Consider the following 23,509-nt stretch of genomic DNA (forward strand, 5'->3'; position numbering starts at 1 on the left):
TATTTTGTAAACAATTAAGTTAATCATAGACCTTTTGTTCAGTAAAAAGACTATTGATATCATATTTACCTACCTCAGTTAGCCTCCATAGTATCATTTGTGACAAATAATCATAGAGTTCCTTAAAAGGTTCATTTATTTCAAATTGTTTAAATGTCACTTCATTATTATTTTGTTGCATTACATTAATTTTGAATTTCTTTTACCAACACTTTTATTTCTTTCTCTATCTTTCATATATTCCTTTTTAATTTTTGAAGTATGCCTTATGATTTGTCCTCGTAAATAAGCTTTTAACACATTCCAGATAATAAACTTATCTTCTGTTGAATGTAAATTTGTATCACAAAACAGTTTTATGTTGTCTCATAAAAAAAGAAAAATCTTTCCTTTTCAAAAATATATATTGACTGTTGCTTATCAGCAAATTCCAATTCAATCAACAATGAAGAATGATCAGATAATATTCTTGTTTTGTACTCAATAAATAAAACTCTTAATATCCTTCATTAAATATAACAAAGTTTTATCTGTCTTAGATGTAACTGTTATTCTTGATGATTTATCCAATAAAGGATCCAAACAAAAAATAAAATCTCTGACTAAAATATTTTCATGAATATCTGTTAAATTCAAAAAAGTATCTTGTGTAAACTTTTCATCATCTATATTTGGTGCATATATATTTAACTGAGTCCATTCCTCTGAAATTATTTGATTATTTACCATTATATATCTACCGTCCAGGTCTAATCACATTTTGAATCTTAACTGGAAGTTTTGTCTTAAATAAAATCAGGGACAGAGCGAACTCTGCAAACTGAAACCACCAAACGCCGTGATCTGGTTGGCTGACTGATTGTTGGTAAACAACCCGAAACAACCATTGATGCGGGAGAGCAATGCGAAGGAACCTCCAGCATGCAACTTCTGACTCCCAGAGAATTCCCTGATCCTGGAACGGGCAGCTACTGCAGGACTGAGCTTGTCCCAAATATCAATACAACCACTGCTTTCCAGCAATTATAATTAAATTACTTGTTAAATTAAAAAAAATGAAAATAATAAAATGACCACTCCTCTAGCTTTAGAATTAAATGAAGATAAAACTATCTGGTCTTCCCAATTTCTTTTTAATTTTACATGTTCCTTTTCAGTTAAATGATTCTCTTGCCAAATAACAATATCTACTTCAAATTTCTTAATATATGACAACATTTCCTTTATTTTTATTTTCCTGTTAATCCCATTAATATAACCTTAACTGCTTTATTCATTTTCCTTATTTATAAAGTTTATAAAGTTCCCTTTCATCACTCCTATCCAGGAAGAATTCCCACAAATTAATTTGGTCCAAAAAGTCATTGTCTGCAATTCAAAAACATCAAGGTTATTCAAAATAAATACATTATAATTAATTACTAAAAATAAAAAAGGAAAAGCAAAGAAAAAAATCCCTCCCTAAGTGCTAAAGTAGCTAGCAGTACCACTCTCTATTTTACAGGTCATGGGCAAACTACCAAAAAACACATGCAGCTACCAGAAATCAAACAAACACATCCCTGGATCCCCGCAGGGAAAAAAAACAAACTTTTTTCTAACCTACAGTTCCATCTAGTATAAAAATTTTTCATCCGTCAAAGAGAAGAAAAAAGAAATAAAAAAGAGGGGAATAACACCCCCTCTCTTTATACATCAAATTCATAGCAACAAATTGGTGCCCTCTGTGAATTGAATTTTAGATAAATTCTGAGCATACACTTCGAGTTGCACATACCTTGTAAAAAACAAATTCTGTTGATCTGGTACAAATATTTTCAAAGTCGCTGGAGAACATAAAACAAATCCATATCCTTTATCATATAAAACTTTCTTAACTGGATTAAATTTTCTCCTTTCCTTTAACAGAATTTTGCTAAAATCTGGATTTAAAAAATCTTATCCTCTTCATAGCTCAAACATCCATGTTTTCTAGCTCTTCTCATCACCAAACCAAGAAGCATCTCTCTATCCTGGTAATTCAAAAATCTAACCGCGATAGATCGGGGTCTCTGGTTGGGCCCGGTTTTGGTTTCAAAGCTCTATGAGCTCTCTCTCAATTAAAATCTTACCCTCGAGGGGCGTGGCAAGATGGCATAAGGATCAGATGTGCCTTCCAGTCCTCTCCTGACTCTATCTTATTGTTTTGTCTAGAAATGCCCGTTAAAATTCTTTAAAAGTTTAGATAATTTCAGTGCTGTTAATTTAATTTATGATGGTACAATTGGTGGAAAAGAGCAAAAAAAAAACGACAACAGATCATCAAAAAACTACATTTTCCAAAAGTTCAAGTTTTGGAGCCTACCTGTAGAAAAGACACTGGGACTCAGCGTGAAATGGATCCCAGGAAAGAGATACAGTGTTCGGATGTAGAGCTCTATGTTACATCGGTAGAGCCCCCTAAAGAGGGTGCCAAACAGCCTTTAGAACAAAGAGTTACTCAAAGGCATTTGTCAACTGTAGAGGTGGCGCTGCAACCTGTATCTCTTGAGATAGAAGAACCTATACAACTTGATGTACTGGGAGAATTTAATACATTATGGACTGGGGAAAACCCCAGCCAGCGTCCTCCAGTCATTGCTGGAGAGGCTGTGGCTGGGGTTTCCACACGCAGTCATACTACAAGGAAGGCAACCAGAATGAAGGAAGGAATAGAAGGTCCTTTGGAGAAGAAGCAGGAATCTGTTGAGCCAAAATATCTTCCAATTGAAAAGATTTTTGTGAATCTTGAATCTAAATTATCTTATATAATGCAGGGATTATCCAAGATTATGACTGAACTTGGTACTAGGTTTAATACTTTGGTGAAAATACATTCTCAACAGATGGCTGAGTTTAGAGCTTTTAAGCTTGAAGTGAGAGATAAATTTAATTCGTGTGAAGAAGATATAGACGAAATACGGGATCAAGTTTTTGATGTGACCAAAATGGTCGAAGACTTACAAACTCAAAATAAAAATTTGGTGAAAAAGATTGATTATTTGGAAAACCAATCCAGATGGAACAATATAAAGATTATTGGTTTGCCGGAAGGTATGGAGGGACCAGACCCAAGAAAATTTTTTACCGAATGGATTCCGCAGGTGCTGGGTCAAGAACATTTCCCGGAAGGTATAATACTGGAACGTGCTCACAGAGCCTTGCGTAGAAGACCTATTTCAGGTCAAAGTCCAAGACCTGTTTTGGTTCGTTGCTTGAATTATTACGACAGAGAAATAATTTTACGAATCACCCTTGATGATTCAAAATAATCGAGTTTTCTTCTATGCGGATTTGAGTCAAGAAGTTATGTTCCAACGACGGGAATTCAATCCTGCTAAAGAGTTGTTGTGGAAGAAAGGTTACAAGGCAACCTTTAGATATCCAGCTGTTTTGAAGGTTTTTCAAGATGGTTGCCAACCAAAGTTATTTGATTCTCCAAAGGAAGCTATAGCATTTGCTCAAGAGCTGCCAATTACTCAGTTTCAACAGAGACATAGTCCGCCGCGATCTCTAAGGAGACAAGAGATGGAAGAAAAGAGCCATGCTCCAAGAAGGAATGGTTGTAATGGTGACTCGGCAGTTGGAGCTGATTAAAAGAAGAGTTGTCCTTTTTTTTCTAATGTTTTTTTTTAAAAAAAGGGGATATTAAATAATGATGATGTTAGTTTAAGATGAAGTGAGAGTTGGGGGAGAGAACTGGATAGGCACTATTTCCTGAAAGTCATCTGCTACGTGTGAGTTATCTCACACGCATTTTTTTTGGGAGTTACCGCATTCCGCAGTTTAGACGGGAGGGGGTATTTTTAACCTCCTACCCGTTTTTTTTCCTTTTTTTTGTATTATTAGATTAAAGAGTGAAGGGTTTTTTTTTGTTTAAATATAAAAAAAAGCATAAGAAAGTATTTGATTGTTTAAAAAACTAAAAATTGATGTGGTTTTTTTTGTAAAGTTTATTCAGTAGATAAGGAATATCGGAAATTTAAATGTGAATGGGGTGGATAAGTTTTTTAAAATTATTTTTTCTTTAACTTTAAGGTGAAAGGAGTGGTAATTCTGGTGTATATTATTTTGCTATTTTAGTTATAGAACGAAGGGAATAATGGTGAAAGTTATAAATTGAATTGTACAATTCTTAATGAGGCTTGAATTTTGTTTGTGGTTTATGCTCCATTTGTTGAAGATATAGATTTTGTTGTAGATGTGTTTTTATTATTTGGATATCTGAATTTTAACGTAATGATTGGGGATATTTAAATGTGGTATTGGAGCTTTTATTGGATAACTATTCAAGAGTAAAAGGGAAAAATGGTGGAAGAGTACTAAAATTGAATTGTACAATGCTTAATGAGGTTTGAATTTTGTTTTAAGATGGTGGTTTATGTGACTAATATGATGATAGATGTGAAGTTAGTTGATATTTGGCGAAGGTTTATTTCTATAGAGAAAGTTTTTTTTCATCTTTTTTTTATGCTACAATTTTTTTTTAAGAATTGATTATTGTTTAAGAATTTTTGATAGATAATGTTACTAACTTTACTAATTTTTTATATTAAGTTTGAGTTAAATATATGTTTCATCTTAACTCCGTTTGTTAAATATATGCATTTAAGTTTGATTTAAATATGTTTTTTTAAGTCTGATATCTTAGTATTAATTACTTTTCTTTTTGTTAGTATTTTAATCGGTTATGTTTTTGTTTTTTTTGTAAGTGGGTTTTTTTCTCACATATATTATTAACTTTATTAATTCTTCACTCTTTATTTTGGGGGGAAAGGGGGGTTGGACTAATTTGAGTTGGGTTATTAATGTGTAATAATTATTGGGGAGGGTATAGTTTATTTAGATTACTGATATTGTATTGTAATTTTATTATTTTATTCTTAATTTTTTAAATGTAATCCTATATGTTATTCATGTTATAAAATCTTAAATAAAGTTTAAAAAAAAATCTTACCCTCAAAATGTTCGTCTCCAAATATCTTCGTATTCATTCTTGATAAAAAAGAATCACATTTTCTCCTTCTTTGCCTTTAGACATTCCCACTATTTTAACATTATTTCCTCTACTACAATTTTCCAGAATATCAACTTTTTCCAACAGTTTTTCATTCATCGAAATCAAACTGGTCGTCGTATCTTCAGATATATTAGACCAATACGTTGTACATCTTCTTGAACACCTTGAATCTTATTTTCCAATTTATCGACTCTCTGTGAGACGTTATTTATCACCTTTAAAGCGTTATCCACTTTAATGGTCAAATCTATTTAAACTTGCTTCAATCCTGCAGTCAGCAATTTAAAATTATTCTCCAAATTTTCAATGTCTATCTATTTTAGTCTCAATCATATTCATTTCTTTCTTAAAAATCTTTTTCTTGCCTCTAGATTGCTCCTCTTCTGGACTTAACATTTCTTCTTCTCTCTCATACTCTTCTGAAGCCTCTTCCATTGGAGAAGTATCACCTTCTTGGTCAGAGGTCAAAATGCTAGACTGCCCCTTTAAGAGAATTGTTTTTTTTCTGATTTTTTTTTCTTCTGTACCAATACAGTTTTAATTTTTCCTCTAGCGATATCTTTATGGGACGCTGCTAAGAAGGCTCCGGAGGAAGATCCCTCACCAGGGTCTTCGCCAGCAGATCCGAAGAGGACTTCAGCGGCCTGCTTTGACCACAAGGTAGGCCTGACTTCTCTGTTCTTTCTTTCTTTTGATTTTTTGCTAGGTGTTAATTTTGGAGTCTTTTCCTTTTTAAGCAGCATCTTTTTTATTTTGTTAATTACCTTAAATGAACTTTAGAGTAGTTTTTATTAAGAAAACTTTTCTTCATGCAGACTACTTTTAATTAATCCCGCAGGAGTCGATAGGGTGCGTGGTGCTTCTCACAGCATCACGTGATGTCCCCCAGACACAGGTTTTAAAATGTTTAAAATAGTAGCTTTTGAAGGAGCATGTTCCGAAGGGCTTCAAGGTTCTAGTATGGGTATAAATATTTCTTTCCCTCTCATGTAGGCTGTAATAAGGGCAAACAATTCAAATTGCGGGAAAACTGGACCATTGAAGGCAGCCGTCTTTATTACTTCATTTCTGTATTTTTCACAATGGCATAACCTGCACAGTATATCATCAACAAAAACTGACCAATCAATAAACCAATTTGTAGTTTCATCAATGGGACCATCTATTAAATCTTGTTGTGCCAGAATTCAAAAGCTAATTACACTGCAAACAATCATAATCTGATTCTTCAAGTTCATCTGGAGGTGGTGTTAAAAAGGCTGTCGAGCTAACAGTAATACAGTCATGGAAGGTCAGATGAATTCACTAAGGGAAAAAAAAATCATAGTGGCTCAAAAGTGAAATGTCAACAGAGTTGCCACAAAATGCTGGATGTATTTCACTCTGGGTTTCAAAGGTGCCTCAGCTCTCTGTCTTTATTAGGCCATCACCACTCTTCTTGGCTGTTCTTTGTTATAAACAAGGTTGCAGTTTTTTTTTTTCTGGGAAGCATTGCAATGTCTGATCTGCAGTATAAGTCTGGTGTGCTTCCAAAATTCCTGTGCAGTTTCTTTGGAGAGGGGCTTAACTTGAGATTGCAGCACTGAAGAAGTTGAACGCCATTTCTTCACTGTTATTAATGTCCAATAGCTGTAAAGCCGTGAGATTTAAAAAAAAAACACTATTTTCTCACTCATGCACAGTCTTATTACACAAACAAAAGGGATCGAAGATGGGAGACAAACTTTTTTTTTCCAAGTTTCTTCTATCCAAAATGAGCAGCAAATTCTCCATCAAAGCTAAGTCTGCAACCTTCTTTATTGTATTGAGTGAGACGCAGGATGGCTAACTGTGGCTGCTGGGGTACATATGGGGGTGGTCTTGCCCACAAGGGATCTTTTGATTGCTCATTCTCATCATTCTCTAAGAATAGCGCCGCTGTACCTGACATCGGCTCCCCGGGGGGTTTCTCTTTTCACCCTCTGTTTGTTAACCGTTTGATGCCTGATTTCTTTCCTCTCACATTCAACCGGCAGGAATTCTCATTTTTAAAATTTCTTTGCTGCATCCTTTTCCTAAGCTTCTCTGTCCCTGTGATCACATGATTCTATATGTCATAAGTTACTCCCTATATTTCCTTTTTTTTCTCTCTTATTGTTTATTTTTGAAAAAGAGTTCCAAAGTAACAAATCTTCTGGCGGCAATAAATGTCTACTGCTTTAAAGGAAAAAGAAATGGTTGCACAAGACTGATAATCAGGCAATGAATGGTGTTTCCCTTCTAACATGTTGAATCAATGTATGAAAGTTTCAGAAGCGAGAAAAAAATAGACTCTTGATAAATCAATTTGTTTTATAATGCCTAAAAAAAATTTCTGCATGCATATAAAGATCTGCTAATTACTGATATGTTTTGGTCCAGAACATGCTTAATCGGTTTAGGGGCTGTTATTGATGTTTATTGATGAATAAGTGCAGACCTAAATGAAGTGAAAAAAAAGATTAATTTGTGGTGGAAGATGGTACTGCAGGCATATCCTCACTGGGCTGGCAGGCTGGTCCGCCTTCTGTACCTGTAGCCCCACCCCGTAAGATCCTCTAATGAAGCCCAAGAGCCCTAGTCTCCTCCCTCATAGCTGTCTTAGACATGAGCCAGTATCAAGTAGAGGCATGTCCTGGTCTTCTGATCAATAAAGACTTTTACTCTTGCTTCGTGTCTGCGAGTGGTCATTGATAGCGCCACATAAGTGTGGAAGTCAGCCCATGCCGCTGACTACAAAAATCTCTCCAAAGCATACAGATTTTATTAACCTTTTATTAATTCGTATACGGGAAGCGAGGGTGACCAGCAGGAGATGTCTCTGCAGACATCTTTCTAAAGTCTCAGCACTCAGATAGATACAGAGGTGTGCTTCTATACAATTTCCAATGAGTAAAGGTAAAACCGGCCCTCACTCTTAATATTACATCATTCTATATATTAAAAAAAGTTTTCCCACTCTGACGCTTGGCTTTTTGGTCTTTACCTTTCACAAGAAAAATAGGACATGTTGTGGTCTAGCATTGCCTCGAGAAATACAAAGTTAATGATGCTTATCTCAACCGTGCTTATGTAAGTCATCTTATCTGTCATTGCAAAGCACACGAGGTGCCATTTTTCACAACATGCTACAAGGTCATATTTGCAGCTGGCTGTTTTCAGCCATCTTATGACACACTAAAGGTTTGTCAGCCATCTTGTCTATCTAAATTTTAAAAGCAGCAGCTTTAGCTTTGGGATGTAAGTCAAAAGCATTGAATATTAGTAAGATATAAGTCATTCGTCTACATAAGAGCTGGAGAGATAATGTGAGCCACAGGAGAGGAAACTGGCATATCGACCCAGACCTCACTTAGTAATCAAAGTAAAGAATAATAATGATTGGCAGCTCCCATCTCGTCTGTGCAGCATATTTTTTTAAAGACTGTAATTAAACTTTTCTCCGGGAGTTACAGAAACTAACCCAGCTAAGTTATTTGGATGAACAGCATGTTAAACTAGGAGGTGCTAATCAATGTGATCAATATTGAAATAAAAATTAAATGTGATGTTTAAAGGTCACAAATTTAAATAAGGAACAGACCAGCACCAACTATATAATGTGAAACTAATTTAGCATTTCAGATTAAAGATATAAACTATATTTCCACAATGTATCAAGGTTCGGAACCAGCTGTCTTCGAAGCCTGCTTCTGGTTCACAGTCACTTTCCAAAACCCGCTGGCTTTTTTGAAATCTGTTCTCTTAAAGGAAGTGCCACACAAATAAAATGGAATTAAAAATGGGAGAACGTCACAAAATCACCTGGATTTGCTTTGTGCATTTGAGGTTTCTTTTAAAGGCAGTGAACTTTAGAGAGGAAGGGGTTAGAATTTGTAGTATAGTGTGGTGACTCACCACAAGGCAGGCGAACTGGCCCCGCTTGTAAGCCACGTGGCGGGGCAGCCGGCCAAAATGGCGCCGTGGGGTTTTCCCTTCCTTCCAGCTCGGGGCTCAGAAACCCACGCTGGGGGACCAAGTGATGCCCGGATGACGTCAGCGCCCTCCAGCGCGGTTCTCAGCCAGGTCCGGGTTGGGAGTATAATTGCAGCCCAACAGCCTGCAATAAACTAGTCTGCTCACTAAGCTCAACCCGTCTGGTTGCGTGTGTTATTGCAGGAGCAGGGTAGCTGCCGCTACAATAGTATAATTGTTATTTTTTAAATCTCTTTCAGTTAGCCATATGTTGTAATTATTTAAGTTTGCTACTTTTTTTCTGTTTGACTTTTATGACATTGAGTTTATATATAATAGTTTTATTTTTCTTATTGCTACGAGCCCAGAGGACCCCAAAACCCAGCAGCAATAGATATTCAGCAAGACAAATGGTTACTTAAACAAAAGATGCTTTTAATTATCTTTAAACATGAAAACAGGATCAAACTCTAACTTATTGCTATTAACTTACTTAACCTAACTTAACCCCTTCATAATTCTAAGCTCAAATGTATGTAATGTGTATATAAGTTCAGAAAAGTTCTTATATTCACAGTCCGATCTCACTTCTCACTCCTCCAAGTTCACTGGTTGCAAGCAATTCTTATACTGTGCACTGAATTTAATATTTATGAATTTCACCAGGCTTTGGTGCTTGCAAGGTAAATGGAAGGTTCTTGTCAGTTTTCAGAGAGAGATTTGTTGCTCGTTGAACACCCACAACTGATTCCTTCTGATCAACTACTTCAGTGTCTTGCTGAAGAAACTTGCCCCACCAGGGTTTTCTAGATGATAGCTTCTTTCTTTCAGGTCACAACAGAGTTCCTTTCTTGTTTCCCTTATTTCAAGTGAAACATTATACAGCCAATCCTCTGTCCTTGTATGGACCACAAGGGCTTTTGGCCAGGCTGTACTAAGAATTCACCACCCATCTTCAAAATGGGGTTTATCCCAGAAGTTTGCCAGCTCGTCCTGTTCCAGTCCCAGCTGTTGCTGCTGAACTGTAGAACTGAAATTTCTCTCTCTCTCTCTCTCTCTTTCTCACTCAGAGAAAACCACATGACCCTCTTAGAACAGCCAACTGCACTCAGACAGTCTGCAGCTCCAGATCTAATCTTCTGAGTTCATTCATCAGTTGCTTTCCAAAATAATAATAATCCATTGCTCCACAACATGTCCAATTAACACCTACTTGTGAAGTCCTTATAGGCATCTTTCAAAGTTTTTGCAAAGGCAGTCGGAACCTGGACTGTCTGGCTTGAGCTGAGCTCCAGCATTTTAAATGAGATCTGTTTTGAAGTGTTTGTATCTGTGCATGACCTACATTAAAAAAAAGATCTGCCACAATTTATCTCCCTTCTCCTTTTTTTTTCTTTGGCTTGGCTTCGCGGACGAAGATTTATGGAGGGGGTAAAAAGTCCACGTCAGCTGCAGGCTCGTTTGTGGCTGACAAGTCCGATGCGGGACAGGCAGACACGGTTGCAGCGGTTGCAGGGGAAAATTGGTTGGTTGGGGTTGGGTGTTGGGTTTTTCCTCCTTTGCCTTTTAACATATCTATATACAATATAACGTTTAATATAATCTGTCACACTCATATACTTGTTTTTTTTCCTGTATTCCTTTTTATATACAGTATTACCTTTGATTAATGGTTTTTACTTTTGTACTATTTCTGTAAAATTCAATAAAATATTGAAAAAGAGAAAAGAAAAGCTTTTTGTAAAAAATAAAAGCTCTTGATATAAGATATAATAGTGGCAGAGGTGAAAGATCGACCGGCTGACAGGAAATAGATAGGAGGCATAAATGAATCTTCTTCTGGTAGATAAGTTGTGAATAGCAGTGTACCACAGAGATCACCACTGAGGCTTAAACTTACTGCAATTTTTAAAAATCAATGGCTTGAGGTATGGAGAGGTTAAGAGATTGGAAAATGATCTGGGAATCTGTGCACCCAATTACATTCATCCTACACGAATCATGTTTTATTCCCTCTACATTCCCAAAAATATCCCTTGGATTTCACTACTCACAAAGGGTAATTATAGTTGTTGATTAACCTACCAATCTTGATATGGGATTTTACTTTAACTAAGGTATCTGCAGACTTTTGTGTTTTACTCCTAACCTACCAATCGTGACGTCCTTATGAGGTGAAAGGAAGCCAGAACACCCAAAGGAAATACATGCCAGAAGTGCAAACTCCTGACAGATAGGTCACTGGAGCTGTGATCGACTTGAAATTGCGTGAGGAAATAGGTATCAAACCATTCATTCGAAGAAACATTTAGAGTGGATATGAAATGCTATTTTTCCTAACAATGTCTCATCCAAAAACAAACAAACAAACCAAAAAAATAAACATTGGGTGCTGTTAACAGGCCAGGCAGGCCAATCAGCATCTACGGAGACAGAAACACTTAATCTCTAGAACCCTTCTCCATAATACCTAATTAAGGATAACTGATCTGAGATGCTTAACTGCATTCAGCCTCCACAAATACTACCTCAGTTGCTGTGTCTTTTTCCATTTTAGATTTCCAGCATTTGCATTTTCTTCCTGTCTGAATATAGAGGAATGATATACTGAGTGTGTTTTTTGAAAAAGTCTAAATCTATTTTGCTTTAAAGTGTTTTTGATTTTGAAACAGAAAGGAAACACAAAGCGTTTGATAAGGTGCCGCACAAGAGACTTCTCAGTAAGTTACAGGAAAGTGGAGTCCGGGGAAGTCTATTGGCCTGGATTGAAAATTGGTTGTCTGACAGGAGGCAGAGAGTCAGGATAAATGGGAGTTTTTCAGATTGGCAGAGAGTGGTAAGTGGGTTGCCGCAGGGGTCAGTGTTAGGCCCACCACTGTTCATCATTTACATTGATGACTTGGAGGAGGGGACAAAATGTGGTGTAGCCAAGTTTGCGGATGACACCAAATTGAGTGGAAGAGCAAATTGCAATGAGGATGTGGAGAGTCTGCAGAGGGATATAGTTAAGCTGGATGAGTAGGCAAAGGTCTGGCAGATGGAGTACAATGTTAGTAAGTGTGAGGTTATCCACTTTGGCAAGAAAAATAAAAGAGCTGAATATTATTTAAAGGGTGAAAAACTACAGCATGCGGTTGTGCAGAGGGACTTGGGAGTGCTTGTGCATGAATCGCAAAAAGTTAGGTTGCAGGTGCAGCAGGTTATTAAGAAGGCAAATGGAATGTTGGCCTTCATCGCTAGAGGAATTGAATTCAGGAGTAGGGAGGTAATGTTGCAACTGTATAAGGTACTGGTGAGACCGCACCTGGAGTACTGTGTCCAGTTCTGGTCTCCATATTTGAGGAAGGATATACTGGCTTTGGAGACGGTCCAGAGGAGGTTGACTAGATTGATCCCTGGGATGAAGGGGTTGACTTACGATGAAAGATTAAATCGTCTGGGATTGTATTCGCTCGAGTCCAGAAGAATGAGAGGAGATATTATAGAAACATATAGGATTATGAAGGGTATAGATAGGATAGATGTAGGAAGGTTTTTTGAGCTGGCTGGGGAAACTAAAACGAGAGGACACAGTCTCAAGATTCAGGGGAGTAGATTTAGGACAGAGATGAGGAAAAATAGTTTTTCCCAGAGAGTAGTGAATGTTTGGAATTCTCTAACCAGGGAAGTGGTTGAGGCTGCCTCATTAAACCTATTTAAAATTCGGTTAGATAAATTTTTACATGACAGAGGAATTAGGGGATATGGGGAGAAGGCAGGTAGGTGGAGTTAGATCATAAATTAGATCAGCCATGATCGTATTGAATGGTGGAGCAGGCTCGATGGGCCATTTTTGGCCTACTCCTGTTCCTACTTCCTATGTTCCTATGTTGTTAAAAGATGTCATTCTCAACATGCTAATTGCAAGCTTGGATTGGAGGGATTATTCGGGTGTTAAAAGTTTTGTTTACAGATGGACTGATGGCAATTTTCTCAGTGAGCTTCAGCACAAGGTATTGAAAAACCACAAATCTTTCATAGGTGAATTTTTGGCGATAGGTTTCAGGTGCAGGCAAGGTTTTCCGTCAGCAGTGTGCGTACACCACAGATAAAGGACACGGTTTGACCTGCTGAGCTTGTCCAGCATTTTGTGTTTTTCTTTCAACCATGGGTGTCTACAGATTTTCATGATTTACCACCAATATTTTGAGATTTGTCTGTGCCACATAAACGTCTAATCATGTAATTAGAGTAGACTATTGATCTGAAGCCCTGCACAATTATCAAACTGATTGTGTAAAGTTGACTGAAGAGTTGGTACTATGAGTTGATCAGATTCCACATTCTTTCTTTGAGGCTGGAGACTGTCGCTTGCTCTGTGACCGAGCTGCGTCAAGAATATCTCGTTTGATCCCATGACCAAAGTGTGTCAATGTCAATAGAACATAAGATTTGATCATTCAAGATCGCATCTTTGCTGCATTGGGGCTGCAGTCCTTTGGCATCAGGCACTTCATTCAGGAATAAAGAACACAGGAAAATAGGAGCGGGAATACATCTCCTGGCTCCTCAATACTGCACTGTCATTCAATGTGATCAAGGCTGATGTGCCCCCAACCTCAATTGCTCTTCAGTGATAGTTCCACCCACAGCCCTCAATTCCTCAGTTTATATCCCTTATTTAAAAGCTAGCTTCCATATCTCCCTAAAGGAATATTCCAAAGAGGTCTCTCTTTCTCTGAGAAGTAATTTCCTATGCCTCTCACATTGACCTATTTTTTAATTAAATGCTTACCCATTATCATGTTGCCATAACCCCAAATTTGAGACCTAGGCATTTGGTGGAAGCATCTTTATATTTACCACGCTTAAAATCATATATGTTTCATCAAAACCCTCACTTATTCTTACTGACCTCTTTTGTCACTTTCAATGGAACAAAATTATCATTCGGAAATATTCCCAGAGAAGGTGCAGTACTTGGTTGGAGATCATATGGTCTAACTCGACTCTCTATATTTCCTACTTCTGTTTTGCCTCTTGTTCCTCAAATTTCAACATTCCCTCTTTTTAGATTCTTTCCTCACCTTTAATCTATCTACCTATGTTCCATACATTTTACACGCAATGCATCAAATCAATGAACATGCTGAAAACTTGCATACTATCCTTGAATGAAATTTCTTTGTGATTAGCATGGCCGATAATAACACTGGACCACACATTTTTTTTTCAAAAGGGTTGCTTCCTGAAAAAAGAATTGGGGATTATGATAGACAACTTCAAGATGAACGCAAAGATCATTTCAGATTTTCTGCATTACGTAGGAAGTTGGAGAAACATGAAATTAACTTTTATTGAATTTAGCATGTTTAATCGCATAATGTATTCCTGAGGCAAGCTTTCAGGTTGACTTCAAATGTTGGACATCAAATGAAGAGCCCAGGGTTTGTCTTGGCTACTAATTTTACAACCCTGGTAGAGCTCATAGGCTTTCTTAATAAGTGCTGTCATGCTGTGTCTTTGATTCTTAAGGATATACTCACCACAAATATAACAGAATATATCGCAGCTGTTGCAATATTGATGAGATACTTCTGCTGCATTGAATTTTTCTGAAGACAATAAATGATCATGTTAAGAGCACTCACTTTGATATTGCCTTAAAGAACATGTGCATCAACATGTGCTCAATCTATATCAGTATAATGCACATCATCTGTCTATGTGAGCTTCTTTTATAGCCTATCTGCATCTATCCTGACTAAGCTATGACACCTGCTCTGAGTGCATGCCCATGCATGCTTAGTCTGACCAAAAACAGCTTGCATTGTGGTCAATATATGAGTGAGTAGACTTAAAATGTGACAGAAAATCACAAAGAAATAGGTTATATATAAAATATGGTACGTGATAGGAAAACGTTAAGGTGATTTTCGTGATCAGCAGCCCAAAATCCATAAAATACACCTAAAAGTATGAGGAAGCAAAATCTTCATTCTCCAGTGTAATTGAACTGTTGATGCTCAGGGTTAAGTTTTCTTTGTGTGATCATCAAATCTGAGAAGTCATAAAAAGGATTATGTGGCATATAATCTAGTCTTTAGGCATGCACAGAGAGTGATGTAGTCCAGGTGAAAGAATAATCATCAAAAAATTCAAGCTATATATGAAGCTGCATTTGATAATAAAGATTGCACTTCTTGACCTTTCGCCAGGGCATCAGTATGAATTGGATGATAAAAAAGATACATGGGAATCAAGTGACTCCCACCCAGAACCAGATGGCACAGCTCCAAAGCATCTCAAAATCCTAATTCTTTAGGTTAGATAATAGTCTATAAATAGGGCCCATGTCTTCTGGATGTTAATATTAGGATCTTTAATAGCATGTCTATTTATTTTAGACTTAGATAAGACATGATATCACTTAACCATTGTTTGGGGGTAGGTGGATGATCGTCTTTCCATTTAATCAATATTGTACGTCTGGCCATCAATGAAGATAAAATTTGGTTTTGAATTGGAGTCAGTAAAGCATCATCAACTTGAAATGATCAAATAAAGCAATTAAAGGGCGATTCTAATTTGACCTTGAGAATCACCAATAAAGATTGAAAGATGTCTTTCCAAATTTTTTCAAGAGGACGCCAAGTTCAGAACATGAAGCATCAAAAAGTTTGCATTTGCCGCAGAGGATTTATATCCAAATAAAAGTGAGATAATTTAACTTTAGACATATGTTCTCTATGGACCAAGTTCCACTTTGAATTGCAACAAACAATGTCATGCACAAAAGGGGGTGGTATTAATCAGATTACAAATAGAGTCCCAAACTCCATCCGAAAATGATAACTTCAAATCCTGTTCCCAATCGTTCTTGATCTTAACAAGTGAGGCTATTCTTAAGTCCAACAAATTGTTATAAGTGATTAATATTGAACCTTTATGAGAAATCTGTAAATCAAAAATAAATCAAGAACACTTGCCTCAGGAATTTGCGAAAGTCAGGGATCTTTGATCAAACAAGTTGTCTAACGCAAATATCTAAAAAAAATGAGTTTTTAGGTAAGTTAAATTTTGCTGTTCAAAGGAAGCAAAATTTTTTCAAATAAAAAGTGTTTTTTAACCTTACTCAGTGGTAGGGGTTAGGTTTATAAAGTTTATAAGGTTTTTTTTTATTTGTTTGGGCTTTTCCCTTTTTCTTTTTTAAAATTTTGATAATATAATAAATAACTCTTTTGTTCAACTACAAATAATACAATTATTATAAAAGGAGAAGAGAAGGAAAGAGAATTGTAAATCTCTTTTATAAAAATAAACTTTACAATGGTGGTTCTCAACCTTTTTCTTTCCACTCACGTCCCACTTAATGTATTCCCTATGGCAAAGGTGCTCTGTGAAAAGTAAGATGGCATGTGGTTGGAAAGAAAAAGTTTGAAAACCACTGTTCTAATCATACCTAATTGACTCGTTATGTACTTGGCTTCATAACTCCAAAGGAAATGGGCCAGTGACAATTTTTCTCAAGCAAAATATTTCAGTAACAATTCACCAGATAAGGAACAGAAGCAGGCCACCAGGCCCATCAGGTCTGTTCCATGAATATGCACGAAGCTAAACTAAACTCACCCCAGTTCCAATTACCGACAATGTTGAAATTCTTGATCCTCTCCATTACTGAGCCCTCTATGAGGCCTTTTCCCCATATCCCTTAATACCCTCACTAATGAGATACCTATACATTTCCTGCTTAAAACCTCCCAGTGATCTGGCCACAGCTGCTTTGTGCGGCAGTAAGTTCCACAGATCCATGACCCTCTGACTAAAGAAGTTCTTCCTCCTCTCTGTTTTAATTGGATAACTTCTAATTTTAATTGTCCTCATTTCACCAATCAAGGGAAACATCTTATCCACATTCACTCGGTCAAAACCTTTAAACATTTGAAATGTCTCTAGGAGATCCCTCCTCATTCTCCTATACTCCAATGAATACAATCCAAGAGCTGTCAAACACTCCCCATACGCCAGCCCCTGCATTCCAGGAATCATCCTATTAAATCTCCTCTGCACCCTTTCCAACAACATCACATCTTTTCTAAGATAGGGGGCCCAAAATTGTACACAGTTCTCCAAATGGGGTCTCACTAGTGCCCCTTAGAGCCTCATTAACATCTCTCTATTCTTAAACACTATATGTCTCGAAATGAATGCTGGCATAGCAAACTTTCAGATTACTCAGCACAAGGATGCCCAGGCCTCTTTGCACCTCCGAGGATTGAATTTTCTCCCCATCCAGATAGTTCTCTGCCTGTTTATTTCCATGGCCAAAATGTAGAACCGAACACTTCTCAACATTATACTTCATCAGCCATATTTTTGCCCCGTCTCCCAATCTGTCCATATCCTTCTGCAATTTTACCGTTTCTTCAACAGTTCCTGTTCCACCCCCTATCAATTGGGTCTAGAGCAGTGATTCTCAACCTTCCCTTCCCACTCACATACCACCTTCAGCCATCCCTGACTACTCACAGAGCACCGATGGCACAGGGATTGTTTAAAGTGGTATGTGAGTGGAAAGAACAACGTTGAGAACCACTGGTGTAGAGCTTTCTCAAAAGAATTTATAACTTCATGTTTTTTTCTTGCCTTTTTTTCTCCTTTGCGTTGGTTTTTTTGATGTTAAGCTTTGATTTACTATTACCAATGTGCTTTTGGATTTTTGAATTGTGTTCATTTTTTTCCTTTTACTTTAATTATGTTGTGCGATGGTACAGATTCTATCACCAATGTGTCTATGTACAGATGGTCGTGTAGGATGACTGTGATTGGCTGAGAGTGTAGCACCACCTACTGGCAGGTCTTAAAGAATTGCTCCTATCCAGACCAGGTCATTCTGGACTGGTCGACCTACTTGTGATATGCTCCAGTCTTTTAGTTAATAAAAGCCTTGGTTTGGATCAACAAGTCTTTGGTTCTTTCGACACACATTACATGCTGCAGATTGTATAATTGTTTTGTTTATACAAGAAATACTAATAAAAATATTTTAAAAAGAAAATTATAAATTGGATCCTTAACTTAAGAACGAGATTGCATTTCTAATTCTTGTTCTCGATACAGCTTGTGAAACATATTACACAAGTCTTTTCTCAATGTTTAATGCACGAAGTTAATAGATGATTATGATATTCAAGGTGATAATTAATCAGAATAAAAATTTATTGTCATGAACAAGTCATGAAATTCGATGTTTTGCAGCAGCGTCACAATGTAAACATACATATTATAACCATTTTAATAAAATAAAACCAATAATAACAATAATGGGGCACAAAAAGTAAGGCCGTGTCTTTGCTTCATTGGTTCTTCAGGAATCTGATGGCACCGGGGAAGACGCTGGCCTTGTGCCATTGAGTGCTCATCTTTAGGCTCCTGTACCTCTTTCCTGATGGTAGCAGAGTGAAGAGGGCCTGATCTGGATGGTGGGTGGGGGGGGGGGTCTTTGAATATAGAGGCTGCTTTTTTAAGACTCCAACTCATGTAGATGTCTTTGATGGAGTGGAGTCTGGTGTCTGTGATGTCATAGACCGAGTTTCAACCCTCTGGAGTTTATTTTTGTCCTGAAAGTTGGCATCTCAGGCAGAGATGCAACCAGTTGAAGTTTACGAGAGTCTTTGGTGACATGCCGAACCACCTCACAAAATATAGCTGCTGGCGAGCCTTGTTTGCAATTGCACCACTGTGGAGGCTCCAGGACAGATTCTGGGAGATGTCGGCACCCAGGAATTTGAAATTCTTGACCCTCTCTATTACTGAGCCCTCTATGAGGTCTGTGTCAAGTTCCTCCTGAGGATCACAATGATTTTGCTGATGTTGAGCGCAAGGTTGTTGTCAATACACCATTCAACGAGCTGATCTATTTCCCTTCTGTATGCTTCCACATGTCCTTTTGTGATTCTACCGACAACTGCAGTGTCATCGCCAAACTGAGTATTGAAGATACTTTGCAATTTTCTAACAATGTTTAATTTCTGTCATTAGCCCCTTTCACACTTGCACGTAATCCCAGTATTTGCCAATCAGCCTTTAAAGTGGGAAGTGTGAAAGCAAGTAGTTTTCTAGTTTGGAGTGGTAAAGTGTGAAAAGCGAAGCATGCTCTGTGAATGACAAGGTATTTTCGGTGAATTGACCTGTGCCAGGAAGGTATTTTTGGGAAGCAAAGTGCTTCATTATTGATTGTGACTAGCAGTGAAGATCATTTGGAGAAACTGGTGCCAGGGTCTTGGAAACTTTGTGGTGGCCGTCCTTTTCGAGTCTTCCCTACAAAAGGACCAGGAGTGTTATGACTACACCCTGTGTGGATGAACATTTCTTCAAAGGCAATGCGTGCGCTTACACACACACACACACACACACACACACACACACACACACACACACACACACACACACACACACACACACACACACACACACACACACACACGCACACACACACACACACAAAGTTGGGGATAGATTTAGTAATAAGGGTAGCTTAAGAGTTAAGATTATAGTTTAAGAGTAAGAAATAAAATTAATGTTTTAAAATTAAATACTGTTTGGTTCATTGTTTATTGCTGCTCATTACATGCAGTTCGTAACAGTGGTAATACTGATGCATATGTTCTGGTCTTGCTCTGTATTGGAGAAGTACTGGACAGATATTTTCAAGACTTTGTCAATTACACTGGGTGTTACATTGCAACCTAATCCATTGACTGGTATTTTTGGAATTCTAGCTTCAGAGGTGGGTCGAGTTCTGCACGTCGGGTTGTGGCCGTCACTACACTGTTGGCCAGAAGAGCCACTTTATTTAAATGGAACAATCCTAATTCACCTACTTTGACACAATGGTTCTCTCAAGTTATAAAAGTTTAGAAAAAAAAAATTAGAAGCTTATCTCTGTTCAGTTTAAAGAGACTTGGCATCCTTTTATAAACTATTTTCATGTGAATTGAATTGTATTTTAACTTTACCTTCCAGACTCCTTTGGATTTCTGATACTGTTTATTGGCAAAGACTGGATAAATAGTTTGTGTTGATGTGTTGTTGAACTCTCAGTGTAGACTGCCCAGCCTTTTATTTTGCTGTTTTATTTTGTTTATTTTGGTAGGTTCCATGGGATTTTAACAGTAATTTTTTTTTCTCCTCTTTATTGAATATTCCAAATTGAGGAGAAAGGGATAATATTGTTTGATACATTATAATGTTATACATTGTATTGCAATATAGAGATGTTTCTGTATTTTACTATTCGATTCTATATTCTATTCTCCTCATGAATTGTTTAAGTATAATAATGTTTAATAAAAAGATTGGAAAAGAGAAAGAAAAAAATTGACTATACAGTTTTTTCATTTTTATTATTTTCTTTTTTTTTATACGAGGATATGGTTTAAATTAAGTCCAATTTCTGTTTTAAATTGTTTGGAAAAGAAGGAACCAGTTTCCTCATTACATTTTATAACCATGGGGTAAATCTAGCATTAATTGTTCTTATATCCCCAGCTAATTTCCAGAAGCCAAAAGTGAAGATTTTGGCCCTGATATTTACACGTTTTTTGAGCTATTTGAAAGAGTTGATGGGAGTCCATATTAATAGCATCCCTTGGGCTCAATTAATATTTATAAATTATCACCACTGATAGTGATATATTTGCAGAGCAAACAACTCTGGAATATTCATGATCAAATTTGAGGCTTGTCTTAATTAGAAGGAAAAAAAGGAGTGAGAAGACGCAGTTGCATCGAGTTTAGAGTTAGAATGAAGTACAAGTAGTTTCTGTTTGCAGAGTATAAGATAGAAAATACTTTTACTCCACTCTAACAGCTAAACCTGGTGCAACTGAAATTTCTGACTCCTTTTTCTCTCAATTTTATCATTTACAGAGTGCAAAATAATAAAATTATGAGGGGCATCAGTGGTAGACAGTCTGAATCTGTTCCCAGAGGAAATGTTTTAAATACGCAAGCTTGATTATTTAGGGTGAAGGGTGGGCGGGGCGTGGTATTTTAACACAAGCTGCTTTCAGGTGGAATAGCTGGGAGAATGCATCTCCGGAGCTGGCTGTGGATGTGGGCAAAGCGACATTCTGGTAGGTGGCAGTGCTGAAGGTGCCGTTCTGGCACCTGAAAGGTCTGCATCGGGGAGAGGCGCTGAGGAACAAACGCCGTCTCCTGTCGACTGTGGCCATAGTCCCACCCGCTTTCAGGTGTCTAGGGGGAGCGCTCAGAAGTGGAGAATATACCTGCCCAAAGAGGGTTGGGTAAGTACTCCTTGGGTCAGGGTTCTCTGCTTTCAGGTGGCTTCCCAACAGCTGGATTTGGGTATTTTAGGCAGCTTTACGTTGGGGTATTCTGGCCACTTGAAAGCAGCTACGGATGCTTGGTATGAGCTTCCATGGGTGTGATAGAGGCAGGAACAATAGTCGTGTATAAGAGACTTCAAGGTAGGTGCGTGAATAAGCAAGGAATAGGGGGGGGGGGGGGTGATATGTATCATAAGCCAGCAGAAGAGATTTTATTTAATTTGCCATTTTGTTTAGCACAGACATGAGCCAAAGAGCCTGTTACTTTGTTTTCCTCTTCAGTGTTCCATGTTCAATGTAAACTGAGCATAACTTGAACGGATTTTTAATTTTTAATTCAGAGATATAGCATTGTAACAGGTCCCTCCACCCCACAATCCCATGCTGCCAAAATACACCATACATGATGGCACACATACATGATCGCTTTGCTCAGCACCAGCGCTTCTTTTGCAACAACAGTAACCTCAAAGTAGCCAACCATTTCATTTCTGAGCCACACTTCCGCACTCACATGTCTGTCCATGGCCTCATGTACTATCTCATTCAGACCACCCGCAAATTGGAGAAGCAGTATCTTATTTTCCATCTGGGCACTCTCCAGCCAAATGGCATGAGCGTTTACTTTACTGCCTTCCATTTAACCTGTTGCCTTTTCTTTCCCCTTCCCCTTTTCTGTTTTACCAGCTCTTCCATCCACCCAGCCATCCCTCCTCCCACACATTGCTGCTGTCCCCACACTTCTTTCTTGACCTATCATCTCCTGCATTTGCCAACCCCCTCGCCCCCCCATCTTTCATTCGGACGCCTGCTGGCATTTTCTCATACTCGGGTGAAAGGCTCAAATCTTGGTTATGTATTGTGACAGAGTATATAGATATGTTTTGGGGAGATAAAATGGGAAAGGTTTGTTACTGTAAGTCACATACAAACACTTTAAAACAGATCTTATTTAAAATACTGGACCTCTGCTAATGCTAGACATATCGGTCCCATAGCCTTTGCAAGAGCTTTGGAGAGTGCCCAAGAGACTTCACTAATGGATTGTTGTTTACAAAAGGCAACAGATGAAAGATCTTGTCAGAGCCGCAGAGTGTCTGGAGCTGTTCTGAGGGTCGTGTGGTTTTGCAAGCAGAGAGAGTCAAACAGGCTTTCTCTGAGAGAGAGAGTGAGTGAGTGAGTGAGAAAGAGAGAGAGAGAGAGAGAGAGAGAGAGGGAGAGGAAGAGAGAGAGAAAGAGAAGAAAGAGAGAGAGAGATAGAGAGAGAGAGTGAGAGTGAGAGAGAGAGAGAGAGAGAGAGAGAGAGAGAGAGAGAGAGAGAGAGAGAGAGAGAGAGAGAGAGAGAGAGAGAGAGAGAGAGAAAGATGGACAGAGATCACTTCTACAATGTTACAGCCAGCAACAGCAGCTGGGACTGGAATAGGACAAGCTGGCAAGCTTGTGGAAAACCCCATTTGGAAGACGGGTTGTAAGTGCTTTGTTCAGCCTGGTCAAAGCCCTTATGGTTCATGCAAGAGGAGAGGACTGGCTGTCTAATGTTTCACTTGGAATAAGGGAAACAAAAAGGAATTCTGTGGGGACCTGAAAGAAAGAGATTATCATCTGGAGAACCCTGAGGGGGCAAGTTTCATCTGCAAGACACTGAAGTGGCTGATGGAAATACATTAGTTGTGGATGTCCTGGAACAACAACTCTCTCTCTGAAAACCGACAAGCACCAAAGCCTGGTGAACTTTATAAATGTTAAATTCTGTGCACAGTCTAAGAATTGCCTGCAACCAGTGAACTTGGAGGAATGAGAAGTGAGATTGGACTGTTAACCAAAGAACTTTTCTGAACTTACACACACATTACATGCATGTGTGCTTAGAATTAGAAGGGGTTTAAGTTAGGTTAGTTAAGTTAATAGTGATAAAAAGTGTGATTCTGTTTTCATGTTTCAAGATAATTAAAGCAACTTTTGTTTAAGTAACCATTTGTCTTGGTGAATATCTATTGCTGCTGGGTTTTGGGGTCCTCTGGGCTCGTAACAGTATTTTTGCCTTTGTTATATAAAGGACACTGTTTGACCTGCTGAGCTTCTCCAGCATTTTGTGTTTTTACTTCAAACATGGTGCCTACAGATTTTTGTGATATACATGAAGGCAGGACAGCAATCTGTCCCTCAC

The sequence above is a fragment of the Narcine bancroftii genome, chromosome 2, assembly GCF_036971445.1.
Source record: "Narcine bancroftii isolate sNarBan1 chromosome 2, sNarBan1.hap1, whole genome shotgun sequence".
NCBI classification, from domain to species: domain Eukaryota; kingdom Metazoa; phylum Chordata; class Chondrichthyes; order Torpediniformes; family Narcinidae; genus Narcine; species Narcine bancroftii.